Source organism: Orycteropus afer, unplaced genomic scaffold, assembly GCF_000298275.1.
Source record: "Orycteropus afer afer isolate SDZICR_OR568_19922 unplaced genomic scaffold, OryAfe1.0 scaffold00024, whole genome shotgun sequence".
NCBI lineage: Eukaryota > Metazoa > Chordata > Mammalia > Tubulidentata > Orycteropodidae > Orycteropus > Orycteropus afer.
Genome location: NW_006921611.1, coordinates 13,982,479 through 13,999,644, shown reverse-complemented (window position 1 = coordinate 13,999,644; position 17,166 = coordinate 13,982,479).

Here is a 17,166-nt window from a genome sequence, read left to right as displayed (position 1 = left end):
ATAAATGGAGAAAAGATTGAGGTTGTCAAAGAATTCATGTTGCTTGGTTCTACAATCAACGCCAATGGAGGCAGCAGTCAAGACATTAGATGACATGTAGAATTGGGCATGTCAGCTGTGACGGAACTCTTTCAAGTGCTGAGGAGCAAAGATGTCTCCTTAAGGACTAAAGTGTGCCTGACACAGGCCATGATATTTCCAATAGCCTGGTATGCATGTGAGAGCTGGACAATGAGTAAAAAAGACTGAAGAAGAGTTGATGCTTTTCAGTTGTAGTGCTGGCGAAGAATGCTGAAAGTACCATGGACTGCTAAAAGAACTAATATATCTGTCCTGGAAGAAGTGCAGTCAGAATGCTCCTTGGAAGCGAGCATGGCCAGACTTCGTCTCACCTACTTTGATCATGTTGTCAGAAGGGACCATTCCCTGGAGAAGGATGTCATGCTTGATAAGGTGGAGGGTCTACAAAAGAGAGGAAGGCCTTCAACGAGATGGATTGACACGGGTGGCTGTGACAATGGGCTCAAGTATAGCAAGGATCATGGAGCTGGCACGGGATCGGTCGGTGTTTTGTTCTGCTGTGCATGGGCTCACTATGAGTCAGAAATGACTCGATGGCACCTAACAATAATAATAACAACAACAACCCTAGCAAGATGCACCCTGTAGATCAATCTACCATGAGACATCAGAAGGGCACTATTCACACAGAGGGAAAGCTAGACAGACAGGAATGCATAGATAATAACGGCACAGGGACAGAATAGTCAGGAGACAGGAAGAGAGCTTTTGTGGTTGAGGATTGTAATCGGCTGTGAAACAAAATGTGCATGAGCTGTTGTGTGTAAAACGAATCTGCTTTATAAATTTGCACCTATCTCATAATAAGAAAATAAATAAATAAATGTTTAAGGACAATGTACAAACTAAAACCATAGAATTCTTAGAAGAAAACGTAGAAACAATGCTGTCAGGCCCAGCTTTTAAAAATGGATTAACTAATATAATAACAAACACACAAAGAGTAAAAAACAAAATAAATAAATGGGACTTCATAAAAATTAAAAATTTTGTTCATCAAAAGACTTTAGTAAAAAAGTGAAAAGATAAGCTACTGACTAGGAGAATATCTTTGGAAACCATAAATCCATTAAAAATCTAATAACAAAAATATGTATACAACTTTGACAATTTAACAACAAAAAAGACAAATAATCCAATCATAAAATGGTCAAGGGACTTAAATAGTTATTTCTCCAAAGAAAACACTCAAAAGGACACCAAACACATGAAAAGATGCTCAATGTCATTAGCCGTCAGATACATACAAATCAAAACCACAATGAGATATCATTTCATAAAGGATCTGTGGTGGCATAGTGCCTAAGGCATTTGACTGCTAACCAGAAGGCTGGTGGTTCAAACCCACCAGCTACTTCTCAGAAGGCAGATGGGGCAATCTGCTTCCATAGTGATACCACGTGGGAAACCCAAGGAGGGGTTGCTATGAGTCGCATCGGATCTGACTCAACAACAGTGAGTTTGGTTTTTATTTGTTTGTTTTTGTTTTTGTAGTATGACAAAGATAAACAGAAGCAGGAAATAACAAAAGTTGCTGAGTATGTGGGGAAATTGGAACCTTTATACATTTTTGGGGGGAGAATATAAAATAGTATAGCAGTTGTAGAAAACAGTGTGGTTTTTCCTCAAAAAATTAAAAATAGAACTACCATATGACCCAGCAATTTCCACTCCTAAGTATATATTCAAAAGACTTGAAAGCAGATACTCAAAAAGAGACTTGCATACCAATGTTCATTGCAGCACTATTCACAATAGCCAAAATGTGGAAAGAACCCTAATGTCCATCAAGAAATGAATAAATAGAATGTGGTACACACAGTATAACACTACTCAACCAGTAGAAGAAATGAAGTCTTGATTCATGCTACAATATGGGTGACCTTGAAGACATTATGAAAGTAAAATAAATCACAAAAGGACAAATGTTGTATGACTTCACTTATATAAAAAGACAAGAAAAGGCAAATGTATAGAGACTTAAAGTTTATTAGTGGTAATCAGGGATGGAGCTCTGGTAGCATAGTGCCTAAGGCAGTTGACTGCTCACCAGAAGGCTGGCGGTTCAAACCCACCAGCCACTCCTCGGAAGGAAGGTTGGGCAATCCTACTTCCGTAGTGATACTGCCTCGGAAACCCAAGGAGGGGTCGCTATGAGTCGGGGCCAACTCGACAGCAAAGCAACAGCAACAATCAGGGATGGGAGGGAGGAGGAAAAGGAGAATTAATGGTAATGGAAAAATCACATTGATTAAATGTAGGGTTGCATAGCTGATTATTGTAATTGCTGTCAATAAATTGTATACCTGTAAAAAGTCGCATTGCCAAAAGTTGTGTGATAGATACATTTACAACAACAACAACAAAAAAGAGTAGCTGCCAAGGCTGCTCATGTATAACCAGATACCTCATGGGGTTTGATTCCTTGGTTTGGAGGTTTAAGGTCATGGTTTCATGAGACATCCCAGTTAATTAGCCTAATAATATGTGTAGTGCTTCTGTTCTAACTCCTAGTTCATTACCTAATGCTTGACATCTTAAAACTTGCAAGCAACCATCCAAGGCAAGACAATTAGTGTCTACTTGCCTGGAGCAATAGAGGAAGAAGAAGAGTCAGGAATAGAAGAAGAAGAAGACTGTGTAGGTAATTACCTCCCTAAACAACTGCGTCCTTGGCCATTAGACCAGAACTGGATGGTGCCCAGTTACCACTATTGAACATATTGGTCAAAGATTCTATAGAAGAATCCTGATCAAAAGGGTGAAAACACAGAACAAAATTTCAAATTCTTATGGACTCCAGATTTCTTGGGGCTCTGAAGGGTGGATGAACCCACGAAACTATTGCCCTGACATAATCTGTAAACCTTAAACCAAAATTATCTCCTGAAGTCTTCTTAAAAAGTCAGCTTAACTAGTAAAAAATGTCTGCCTTGAACACTATGCTCTTTTAAGAACTATCTCTATGGGATCAAATGGACAACAGCAACTCCAAAGATTAGATAGGAACCCTAGGGAGCAGGGAGTTTATGTTATGGGAAAGAACAATTCAGAAAAGGAGAGTGACAATGGCTTTACAACTGGAAGAATATAATCAGTGTCATTGAATTGTACATGTAGGAACAGTAGAATCGGTGTATATTTCACCATGTATATTTTCATCAACAATCACAGAATAAAAATTGGAAAATAATAATAAAAAATTAAAAACAGTGGCAAGATGTTTCAGTCAATCACAGTAGATGATAACCCATTTAACATGCTTTTATTTTTCCAGGTGACTTAACTCCAAGGAGTGTTAATAGGTTGCCAGTAGTGTTAGTTTTGGTCACTTTATTTGCCAAGTCCCAATATAGATGTTATCTTGTCATGCTGGGCCCGGCAGCCCTATGAATAACTTTACCAGATAACTAAACAATCAAGAGTTGGACCATACCTTTTTGCCTAGATTATTGCCAGAGCAGGCTGAGATCTGCTGCCTACTAAAACTTCTTAATCTTGGGTGTGGACTGGAGAGGTCATGAAAAGAAAACCTACTGTCACTGAGTCAATTCCAACTCATAATAACCCTATAGGACAGAGGAGAACTGCCCCATAGGGTTTCCAAAGCTTATAGAAGCAGGCTGCTACCTCTTTCTCCCTTGGCGTGGCTAATGAGTTTGAACCACTGAGCTTTTGGTTAGCACTCGAGCACTTAACTACTGAGTCACCAGGGCTCCATTAGTAATAGAAGTAGGAGCAAAACACAGAATTCAGCTACTACAGTTTTGGCATAATTGTTGTTAAGTGCCGTCAAGTCGTTTCCGACTCATAGCGACCCCATGCACAGCAGAACGAAACACTGCCCAATCCTGAGCCAGCCCCACAATCCCTGCTATACTTGAGCCCATCATCGCAGCCACCGTATCAATCCATCTCCTTGAAGGCCTCCCCCTCTTTCGTCGACCCTCCACCCTACCAAGCATGACATCCTTCTCCAGGGAATGGTCCCTTCTTACAACATGACCAAAATAGGTGAGACGAAGTCTGGCCATTCTTGCTTCCAAGGAGCATTCTGGCTGCACTTCCTCCAGGACAGATCTGTTAGTTCTTTTAGCAGTCCACGGTACTTTCAGCATTCTTTGCCAGCACCACAACTCAAAAGCATCAACTCTTCTTCGGTCTTCCTCACTCATTGTCCAGCTCTCACATGCATACCAGGCGATTGGAAATATCATGGCTTGTGTCAGGCACACCTTAGTCCTCAATGAGATATCCTTGCTCCTCAGCACTTGAAACAGTTCCTTCGCAGTTGACTTTCCCAATGCTACACGTCGTCTAATGTCCTGACTGCTGCATTCCGAGATGACTGTTGTTGTTGTTGTTTGCCGTGGAGTCTGCCCCGACTCATAGCGACCCCTCCTTGGGTTTCCGAGGCAGTATCACTACGGAAGTAGGATTGCCCAACCTTCCTTCCGAGGCACTTGACTGCTAACCAGAAAGCTAGTGGTTCAAACCCACCAGCCACTCCTCAGAAGGAAGATGGGGCAATCTACTTCCGTAGTGATACTGCCTCGGAAACCCAAGGAGGGGTTGCTATGAGTCGGGGCGACTCGATGGCAAACAACAACAACAACAACAACAACAGTCTCATCTCTAGGGAGCTCTGGTAGCTTAGTGCCTAAGGCACTTGATTGCTAACCAGAAGGCTGGCAGTTCAAACCCACCAGCCACTCCTCCGAAGGAATATGGGGCAATCTACTTCCATAGTGATACTGCTGTTACTACTAGGAGAGGATATTTGTAGCATCTTAAACCAAACACAGGTTAAAATCCCAAGTATACTGGGAAAGAAAAGAAAAAATTCCAATAGGAAAAACAAAGGGATAAATAACAACAAAATAGGCTATTCAAGAAGAGTAAACCCAAAATGCATTTGACAATATGCACAGTCTCAGTGTTAATTAGGAAAATGAAACTCAAAGAGCAAGAAAAATAACCTTTTATACACTGCCCAACCTTCCTTCTAAGGAGTGGCTGGAAGGAAGATTGGGCAATCTACTTCTGTAGTGATGTCACCTCGGAAACCCAAGGAGGGGTCACTATGAGTCGGATCCGACTCCACAGCAGTGAGTGAGTGAGTGTGAGTGTAGTATAAGCTAGTAAACTGGTAATGGTAAGAGGTGGTGGAGATGTGAGCATTGTAGGTGAGATGGGAATTCTAGAGAGCTATCTGTGGTATGTAATCAAATTAGATATTCTCTTAGTTTGTGCCCAGCAATGCCCCTCCAAAAGAGCAATTATCACGGTGGTCCACAAGGAGACATGTAAGAGGATGGCAGTGTTGGTTGTTCTGGAGGGGATTTGGAGATAACCTACATATCCATCACAGAGGGGATGGATAAGAAAAACGTGGTTAATGCACACTATGGAATGTTCCACAGTTAGACCAGATGTGCATCCAGCAGTATGGATAAATCTAAAAACATAGCAATTGACAAAAATAGAAAGAAGATAACAATACAGTACAATACTTTTTTGTAAAATAAAAACACATGCGCAATAGTGCGGATGGTTGTACAACACAGTACATATATTAAAACCCACTGACTTTTACATTTTAAAATAATGAGTTGATTGGTATGTAATTATATCTCAATAAAGAAATATGTGCACATAAAATAAGAGTAAAAATTTCATAAGGACAAGTAAAAGCATTTATAACTTATCAAATACATAAGAATGTTTGCCTGGGGAGATTAGGAAAAGTAGATTTTAAATGGGAGCAAGACTAAATAAAAGCATGATCCACTCATTTTATGACACTAGCATTACAAAGAAAACTCCAGATATAAACTGTTTCACAGGCAGATTCCATTAAATATTGAAGGGGAAAATAATACCACTTCTACACAATATATTCCAGAAAATAAAAGACAGAACACTTTCCCACTCATTTTATGACACCAGCATTACCCTGATACCAAAACCAGACATGTTGTTGTTGTTGTTAGGTGCTGTCGAGTCGTCACCAACTCATAGCGACCCTATGCACAGCAGAAAGAAACACCGCCCAGTCCTGAGCCAGCTCCATGATTCTTGCTATACTTGAGCCCATCGCCACTGCCACCATGTCAATCCATCTCGTTGAGGGCCTTCCCTCTTTCGTCGACCCTTCACCTTTCCAAGCATGACATCTTTGGCTTAAATATTAAAAAAAAAAAAAAAAAAACCTACAAGTATCTGTCACGAACATAGACACAAAATGCTCAAAAATATTAACAAACTAAGCCCAGAAATATATAGAAAAGATAATATGCCACAACCATGTAATAAACAACAACTATATGTGCTGCAAATATATCCATAAATATAGTAGAGCATACAGAGAGGGAAAGTTGTGAAAACTTTTTAACCATAACCAAAAACCCAAAGGGAATGAGTTGCTGGACCTGGAGCCTCAGGACCATACTCTCAGGGAACACTAAGGTCAATTGGCATGACACAGCCCACAAAGTCAGTGTTCTACCTCTCACTTTGGTGAGTAGTGACACAGGTCTTAAAAGTTTGTAAGCTGCTATCTAAGGTGCAAATATTGTCTAGAGCAAAAAAGAATGAAGAAAACCAAAGACACAAGGAAAAATTAGTCCAAAGGACTAAGGGACTATGTGAAACTCAGCCACTACAACACTGAGACCAGAACTTGATGGTACTAAGCACTGCTGACCACTCTGAAAGGGGTCATAATAGAAGGTCCCAGATAAAGTGGGAGAAAATATGAAACAAAACTCAAAATCATAAAAAAGACCAGGCTTACTGGCCTGATGAAGACTTGTAGAACCCCTTAGACTATGGTCCTTAGACACCTTTCAAGCCTAGAACTGAACTTACCGCAATGGGCCAACTTTCATCCAAACAGGAGACAGGCCTATAAAGTGAAAAAGAATAGCAGGTATAGAAGGTCCTGATCATCTAGTTTATCTTCTGTTGTGCATTTTGTGTTATGCTCGATAGTCTATCTATGCCATAAATTAGGGACCCTAAGTTTGCCCCTATTTTTCTTTGATGAAATTTATAGTTCCAGGTTTCACATTTAAGCCTTTGATCCATCTGGAATTAGTTTTTGTGTGTGGTGTGAGGTATGGATCTTGTTTTCATTTTTCTGCAAACAGATATCCAGTTTTGCCAGCACCATTTGTTAAAAAGACTATCTCTTCCCCATTTAATGGATTTTGGCCTTTTGTCAAAGACCAGCTGATCATAGCTCAATAGATCTATTTCTGGGTTCTCAATACTGTTCCACTGGTCTATGTGTCTGTCCTTGTACTAATACCAGGCTGTTTTGACAACTGTAGCAATATAGTAGGTTTTGAGATCTGGGAGTGTGAGCTCTCCTACTTGTTCTTTTTCAATAGTGCTTTTCTAATTTGAGGTCTCTTTCCTTTAAATACAAAATTAGTGATTAGTTTTTCCATGTCTTTAAAGATTGCATTGAATGAGTAGATTGCTTTGGATAGTATTGACATTGTCAGATTGTTCAATCTTCCTATCCATGAGTATCTTTTTTCATTTATGTAGATCTCTTATAGTTTCTTGAAGTAGTGTTTTGTAGTTTTCTTTGTATAGGTCTTTCGTGTTCCTGGTAAGATTTATTCCTAAGTGTCTTATCATTTTGATAGCTATTGTAAATGGTATTGATTTCCTTATTACCTTCACAGAGACCTCTTTCCTTATGTAGAGGAATTCAACTGATTTCTGCATGTTGATCTTTTATCCTGCCACTATTCTAAATCTCTCAATAAGTTCCAATACTCTTCTTGCTGAGTCTTTTCGGTTTTCTATGTACAGGATCATCATCTGCAAATAGGATAGTTTAACTTCTTCCTTACCAATTTGAATGCCTTTGATTTCCCTTTCTTGCCTTACTGCCCTGGCTAGGACTTCCAATCAATGTTGAATAGAAGTGGTTATCCTAGATAGAGGTTATCCTAGGTTATCCTAGGATAGAGGTTATCCTAGCCATGGTATCTCTTGTTCCACATTCTTTTCTGAATCCAGCTTGAATTTCTAGAAGTTCTCTGTCAGTATATGGCTGCAACTGTTTTTGAATTATCTTCAGCAAAATTTCAATACCATTGGTTCTTGATCATATGGCACCTCCTGAAATGCTTGGACACCAAGCAATTCTTTTTTGTACAGTGACTCTGTGTATTTCTTTCATTTTCTTTTGATGTTTCCTGCATCTTTCAATGTTTTTCCCATATAAGCCTTCAATATTGCAACTTGAGGCTTGAATGTTTTCTACAGTTCTTTAAGCTTGAGAAACGCTGAGCATGTACTTCCTGTTTGGTTTTCTACCTCCAGGACTTTGCACATTTCATTATAATAATTGACTTTGCCTTCTTGAGCTTCTCTTTGAAATTGTCTGTTCAGCCCTTTTATCTTGTCATTTCTTCCATTAGTTTTAGCGACTCTCCACTCAAGAGCAAGTTGCAGAGTCCCTTCTGATATCCATTTTGGTCTTTTCTTCCTTTGCTGTCTTTTTAATGACCTCTTGTTTTCTTCATGGATGATGTTCTTGATGTCATCCCACAATTCCACTGGTTTTCCTTCATTGGTGTTTGATATGTCAAATCTATTCTTCAGATGGTCTCTAAATTCAGAGGGATATAATCAAGGTCATATTTTGTCTCTTGTGGACTTGTTTTAACTGTCTTCAGCTTCAACTTGAACTTGCATATAAGCAGTTGATGGTCTGTTCCACAGTCAGCTCCTGGCCTTGTTTTGACTGAACATATTGAGCTTCTCCATTGCCTCTTGCCACAGATGTAGTCAATCTGATTCCTGTGCACTCCTTCTGGCAAAGTCCACATGTATAGCCATCATTTGTGTTGTTGAAAAAAAGTATTTGCACTGAATAAATCATTGGTTTTGCAAAATTCTATCATTCAATCTCTGGTGTCATTTCTATCACCAAGGCCATATTTTCCAACTACTGGTGATTCTTCTTTGTTTCCAACTTTTGCATTCCAATCGTCAGTAATAATCAATACATCTTGATTATTTGTTTGGTTAATTTCAGACCACAGAAGTTGGTAAAAATGTTCAATTTCCTCGTCTTTGGCTTTAGTAGTATTAACTGAAGGTGCTCTGGTGACATAGTGGAAAAGGCATTTGACTGCTAACCAGAAGGTGAGCAGATCAAAGCCATCAACTGCTCCATGGAAGAAGGAAGATGGGGCAATCTACTTCATAAAGTTTTACAGCCTGAGAAACCCAATGGGGGTTGTTATGTGTCAGTATAGACTCCATGGCAGTGAGCTTGGTTTTAGTTTGAGTGTTAACTGGTCTTCCTGGTAAGTATATTGTTATTATCCTATCACTGACAGCGCTGTACTTCAGGATAGATCTTGAAACATTCTTCATGGCAGTGAATGCCATGCCTATCCTCTTCAATTTGTCATTCCTGGCATAGTAGATCATATGATTATCTGTTTCAAAATGGCCAAAACATAGTCCATGTCAGCTCACTAATGCCTAGGATATCAATCTTTATGTGTTTATTTCATTTTTGACAACATCCAATTTTCCTACAATCATACTACATACATTCCACGTTCCAATTATTAATGGATGTTTGCAGCTGTTTTTTTCCTGTTTTGAGTCATACCCAATCAGCAAATGTAGGTCCCAAAAACTTTAGTCCTTCCACAGTCATTAAAGTCAACTCTGCTTTGAGGAGGCAGCTCTTCCCCAGTTGTATTTTGAGTCCCTACCAATCTGAGGGTTTCATCTTCAGGCACTATATCGCACAGTGTTTCAGAAATATTCATAAATTTTTCCTGTAATGTATCAGGCAGTGTTTCACTGCTATTCATAAGGTTTTCACTAGCCAATTCTTTGAGAGGGAGCTCTGGTGGTGTAGTGCCTAAGGCATTTGACTGCTAACCAGAAAGCTGGTGGTTCAGGCTCATCAGCCAATCCTTGGAAGGAAGATTGGACAAACTTACTTCCGTAGAGATACAGCCTCAGAAACCCAAGGAGGGGTTGCTATGAGTCAGGATCAACTCAACAGCAGTGAGGTATTTTTGTTGTTGTTGTTTTATTTTGTTTTTTGGTATTCTTTGAGAAGTGGGTGGCCTCTTCCTTCTTCCCCATCTGTCTTAATCTGGAAGCTCCACTGAAACCTGTCCACCATGGGTGACCCTGCTGGTATTTGAAATATCAATGGCATAGCCTCCAGCATCATAGTAACATAGAAGCCACCATAGCATGACAAACTGACAGAGGAGTGGTAGACTTAAGCACTTATTCCATAAGATTTATTTGAGAATGATAATTATTTGAGAATGAACAAATGAGCAGAATGTAAGTCTCTACATTGGTAGCCAGAAGTGAGTTTTAAAGATGTTTTTACCATTTTAGAGATATTCTCCATGAACTGAAGTGTGGCATGCCATGATATAAAAACTGGATGGGTGTTTTCAGTATAGCTTCATTTGACTTATAATCAGGAATGAGTTGTACCAGAATCTTATTTCTGTTGTCCATCAGTCTCTATTTTTGGTATAAACATTTATCTTTATAGATATGTTAATGAAAGCTTGGGAGAAACTGCATTCAACAGCTGCTTGCCAGACATTATTTTAAACCAGATTTGAATGATTAAGATTTTATTTTATTTTAAAGAAGTTTTTTTTTAAAAAAGTAATATAAAACTCAAAAGATAAAAGGCAGTATTCCATGAAAAATTTTAGCCCTGTGTCAGTCCTCCAACCATTCCAGTTTCCCTTCCCAGAGTCAACCATGTCTGTGAATTTGTGTTACATTTTCTTAGGGATATTCTTTACATATATGAGCTATATAAATCACATAGGAACATACTAACCATTACTTCCATTCATGATTTCCATCTCTTAGCAAATTTTGGAAGTTTTCCCATATATCAATACATTTAAAAATTTCTTTGAATTTATCTTACAACCCTTCTACTGAAGTTTTTAAATTATGTTTTTAATTTTCATGAAAGAAATACTTATACTTAGTTTAAAAAGTTTAATGGTACATAAGTATTATTACAAAAAACAACACTCCTCCTTGCTGCTGACTCCTAATATCTTAGAGAAAACCATGTTCAATTCTTTTAGTTATTTCTTCATGTATTTATCCATATTACTAAATACTATATAAAATTCATTTAAACATTACCCATTAACTTTCTACAACTCTAACATTTAGACAGCATAAAAGGATCAAGTAAAGGAGTTGGAGAAGGTCAGACAAGTAAAAGGAGAATCAAAAGCCTAATATTGAAAAAGCCACAGTAAAAAGGAGTAAATAGTCAACACTGTCAAATGCTTTAAAGCTGATGAAGAGGTAAGGAGTGAATGGTGTCCCCTGGATTTGGCTACTTCAGAGTTCACTTGCACTTCTAGCTACAACAGTTTCAGGAGGCTTGTGGTAAAAAGGATCAAATTGTGTGACCAAATGAACTCATTCTGGGTTGTGTGGACAACACACTAGCTGAGATGGGAACAGGGAAGAACAGAAGGGTAGAGGGAGACTGGGACTGGGGTGGGCCCTGCACTCAAGCTCGGCTTCCAATGGGACTTGTAGCTTCTTGTTGTCAGTAAGGAGAATTATAATATTTCATGAACCACAGAGTTTCGGCAGGCCAGGTATCTGGAGTTCCCAGACAATTCCTTAAATAGCAGGGACCCAAATCCCAAATCCTCTAATTACAAAGCTGTTTTCCCTCACTTGCCCTCAAAAGAGAGACGAGAGAGTTTCTCACTTGGAACACAGACCTCATTGTACCTCTCTGGATGTACCTAGTGGATGATGGAAGGATCAGGAGACACATGCCTAATCTTCTTTTAATCACTCTTGGCCTATGTAATTTTTCCCAACAAAGCCTGTTTTTTAATTCCTGACATGTTATGTAACAAATATCTTCCCAAACTCTGGTGCATGACCAGAGGAGATAGCATGGATCCTACCAGCATGACAGGGCTTTTGGGAGGAAGGGACAAGAAGGCAGATTTCAGAGGACTGAGGAGGATTTGGAAGGTAAGAAAGTATAGACAGAAAGTGAACACCAGTCTTTCAAGACATTTTTGTCTATAGGATGAAGAGGATGGGGAAAACTGAAGAACTGAACCCTGAGGGATGCAGGGAAGAGTAAAATTAAAAATATAGTTCATTTGTTAAATTACCTGAATTTCTAATGGAAAAAATATTTTGTCTGCTTCTTTTAAAGTTCAGACTATCAGAACTAAACCCTCGCTCTTCCAGATTAAGAATGGACTACACTGTCAGCATCAGGAGGCAAGACAGGGACAACCTGGATTCTGAAGATGATTTGAAAAATGAATTATTTAAATCAGAGATAATAAGATATGCCCTTTCAGATAGCCTTAGAAATGTGCACCATGCTTTGTTTCATCAAAGGGACTGCCTGATGAAACAAGAGGAAGAAGTTGTCAAAACCAGAATGATGGTGAAAAATCTCCAATTAAGACAAGAGGTATCTCTTTTTTATTTTCATAGTGGTTTTGTTAGGACTTGCATTTTCTACTTGCATTTTGCAAATCAAAAAGACATTATTAAAATCAAACATAGCGATGTTTTGTTCATTCCTGAAAGAAAATTAGAGACTGAGGCAATTCTGTTGTGCTGAAACCTACTGACTTAGTCACAAAAAGGAAGTTCAAGACCCAAGACTAGATAGTTTTAACAATAACACTTGGTTATGGGTGCATATGGGTGCTTATGTGCTGGGATGGGTGGAACCAGCTCAGAGGAAAATTGATGTTTTTGTATAGATCATTTTTCTAGAAATCCTGTATGTCCACGTTCGGACTTGTTTTTAGAAACTTACCTCATCATGAGCATTGCCTTTTTTAAAAAACATTCCTATAAATATTCAACTTGATTGGTTTCTTCATGCATTACTCCTTATCTCTTCTATAGACAGTTTACTTGTTCTTGCTCTTCCAGGTTGCAGGCTTTCCTCTAGTGTCTGGTGATCTTTGGGTGTCTGTTTACATTTTAAAATGAGGAATTCAGAGGCTGACTGGGAGTGCTAGGTACGGCAGTGGGAGTGTTCCTCTGGCAGCTTTGCTTTGGACTGGGCAGACAGGCTGGGTGGCATGTAACGATACACACTGCTGAAGAGAGGAGAGCTTTCCTTAGAGCACATTACCACTCTGGCCAGTCTATTTCTTCCTGGAGAATTCTTTTGATTTCTTTAGAAAAGCTCTTTTATTCACTTGGGGCTTATAGACCTGGCTACAAGCACTCTCCCTATGAAGCAATTCCACTCTGTCCTATAGCATCGCCATGAGTTGGAAGTGACTTGACAGCAATGGGGTTTTTGGTAGGATCTACTTCTGTCCCTGGGGAGTTGAAATGGTTAATCACTTGACTGCTAGCATAGTATTCCATTTTGTGTGTATGTACCACAGTTTGGTTGTCCATCCCTCAGTTGATGGGCACTTAGGTTGCTTCCATCTCTTTGCTATTGTGAATAGTGCTGTGATGAACATGGGTGTGCATATATCTATTTTTGTGTCCTGTCTCTCACTTATTTAGGATGTTGTGTTGTTGTTGTTATGTGCCATCGAGTCAGCCCTGACTCATAGCGACCCCTCCTTGGGTTTCCGAGGCAGTATCACTACGGAAGTAGATTGCCCAACCTTCCTTCCGAGGAGTGGCTGGTGGGTTTGAACCGCCAGCCTTCTGGTTAGCAGTCAAGTGCCTTAGCCACTATGCTACCAGAGCTCCCATTACCTAGTAAAGGGATTGCTGGGTCAAATGGTATTTCTATTTGCAACTTTTTAAGGAATCACTACACCAATTTCCACAGTGGTTGTATCATTTTACAGTCTGCCTGCAGTGTATGAGAGTCCCAGTCTCTCCACATCCTTGCCAGCATTTTTTATTCTTTCTTGTTGAACTTTGCTATTAATGCTGGGGTGAGACAGTATCTCATGGTTGTTTTGATTTGCATCTCTCTAATGGCTCATCTGTCAGTTTGTTGTTACTGTAGTGGCTTGTGTGTTGCTGCGAGGCTGAACGCTATGCCACTGATATTTCAAATACCAGCAGGGTCACTGTTCTGGTTACCCAGCACCACTCTGACAAGAATATACTATAAATGGAATGGCCTTAACAAACAAGAGTTTATTCTTACAATTTAGATGCCCTAAGTCCGAGTTCACAGTGCCAGGCTCTAGGGGCTGGGTGAAAGCCCCTCAACGTTGGGCTTCAGCTCTGCCTCCTGCTCCCAGCCCACTGAAGCTGAAGGCTTTTCTTCACTCAGACAGTTGCTGGTTGCTGAGGCTGACAAGCCCAAGGTTTACAAATAACAAGGCACCATCCTAATATTACCAAACCACATGGCAGGTCATCAATTCAATTTCATTGAAAGTCCCAAGGTCGGCAGAGCATGGCAGGCTGCTGAACAACAACATAGCTACATGCAGGGTTCAAGTGTGCCATAAGCTAGAGACCATTCCCCAAGGCTTCTCTTTATATACAGGAAGCAGACTGCATCCCTAAGGCAGCTACTCAGCTGCTCACAGTAGATTCCACCAGGGAGTTGATTACCAGTCTCATCACAGGAAATTCTACATCCAGCTGCCCAGCCACTCAACCAGGCCCAGCCAAGCTGACACACAAACTTAACTACCACGGTCACCCATGGGGGACAGGTTTTACTGAAGCTTCCAGACTAAGACAGACTCAGAAGAAGGAAGGAGCTTCTCAAAGAATTGGCCAGTGAAAACCTTATGAATAGCAGTGAAACACTGTATGATATATTACTGGAAAACTTTATGAATATCTCTAAAACATTGTCTGATATGTTGCCAGAAGATGAGCCCCTCAGATTGGAAGGCACTCAAAATACAACTGGGCAAGAGCTGCCTCCTTGGATTAGAACCAACCTTAATGATGTGGATGGAGTAAAGGTTTTGGAACCTCCATTGCTGATGTGACATGACTCAAAATGGGAAGAAACAAGTGCAAACATCCTTTAATAATCAGAACGTGGAATGTACGAAGTATGAATGTAGGACAATTGGAAGTTGTCAAAAATGAAATGAAATGCATAAAGATCAATATCCTAGGCATTAGTGAGCTGAAATGGACTGGTTTTGGCCATTTTGAATCAGACAATCATATGATCCACTGTGCCAGGAATGACAAATGGAAGGCGAATGACATTGCATGCATCACCACAAAAAAAATGTATCAAGATCTATTCTGAAGTACAATGCTGTCAGTGATAGGATAATATCCATATGCCTACAAGGGATACCAGTTAATACTACTATTATTCAAATTTATACCAACCAGCAAAGCCAAAGACAAAGAAATTGAAGATTTTTACCAACTTCTGCAATCTGAAATTGACCATAGTGCAATCAAGATGTGTTATCACTGGTGACTGGAATGCAAAAGTTGGAAACAAAGAAGAATCACCAGCAGGTGGAAAATATGGCCTTGGTGATAGAAATAATGCTAGCGATTGCATGATAGAATTTTGCAAGATCAATGACTTATGCATTGCAAATACTTTTTTACAACACAAACAACAGCTATACATGTGAACTTTGCCAATGGAGTACACAGGAATCAGATCAACTACATCTGCAGAAAGAGTCAATGGTGAAGCTCAATATCTTCAGCCAAAACAAGACCAGGAGCTGATTGTGGAACAGATCATCAACTGCTCATATGCAAGTTCAATTTGAAGTTAAAGACAATTAAAACATGTCCACGAGAGCCAAAATATGACCTTGATTATATCTCTCCTGAATTTAGAGACCATCTAAATAATAGATTTGATGTATTGGACACCAATGACCAAAACCCAGAGGAATTGTGGGATGATATCAATAACATCATCCATGAAGAAAGCAAAAGTTCGTTAAAAAGACAAGAAAGGAAGAAAAGACAAAAATGGATGTCAGAACAGACTCTGACACTTGCCCTTGAGTGGTTTTGGCCCTTTCTCAAAGACCAGCTGACCTTAGGTCAGTGGATCATTTTCTGGGTTCTTAATTCTGTTCCACTGGTCTATGTGTCTGTTGTTGTACCAATATGAGGCTGTTTTGACAAGTGTAGCTGTATAGTAGGTTTTGAGATTTGGAAGTGTGAGACCTCCTACTTTGTTCTTCTTCTTCAGTACTGCTTTGCTTATCCCAAGTCTCTTTCCTTTACAGATAAAATTAGTTATTGGTTTTCCATGTCTTTAAAGAATATTGATGGAATCTGGATTGGCATTGCATTTAATGTATAGATTGCTTTGGGTAGTATTGACATTGTCACAATGTTCAATCTTCCTATCCATGAGCATGGTATGTTCTTCCATTTATGTAGATCTCTTATAGTTTCTTGAAGTAGTATTTTGTAGTTTTCTTTGTATAGGTCTTTTATGTTCCTAATAAGATTTATTCCCTAGTATTTTATCTTTTTGGTAGCTATTGTAAATGGTATTGATTTCCTTATTTCCTTTTCAGCAATCTATTTGCTGGTGTAGAGGAATCCAACAGATTTTTGTATGTTGACCTTGTATCCTGCCACTATGCTAAATCTCTCAATTAGTTCCAGTAGTTTTCTTACTGAGTCTTTTTGGGTTTTCTATGTATAGAATCATAGCATCTGCAAATAGGGATAGTTTTACTTCTTCCTTACTAATTTTGGATGGCTTTGATTTCCCTTTCTTGTCTTATTGCCCTGGCTAGGACTTTTAACACAATGATGAATAGAAGTAGAGATAGAGGGCATCCTTGTCTGCTTCCTGTTCACAATGGGAATGGTTTCAGTCTTGCTTCATTGAGAATGTTTTTAGCTATCAGTTTTGCATATATGCCCTTTATTATGTTGAGGAAATTCCCTTCTATTCCTATTTTGCTGAGAGTTTTTACAAGAATGGGTTAAGGTGTTGATTTGGATGTGCATCTATTGCTATAAATTGCCCTGTGATCACTGCTTTAGCTGAGTCTCAAAGATTTTGGTATGTATATTTTCCATTATAAAAAAATTTCTTGAACTCTTGTTTTTTGGTGACATTTTTTCCTATTCTCTTTATTGTAGGAC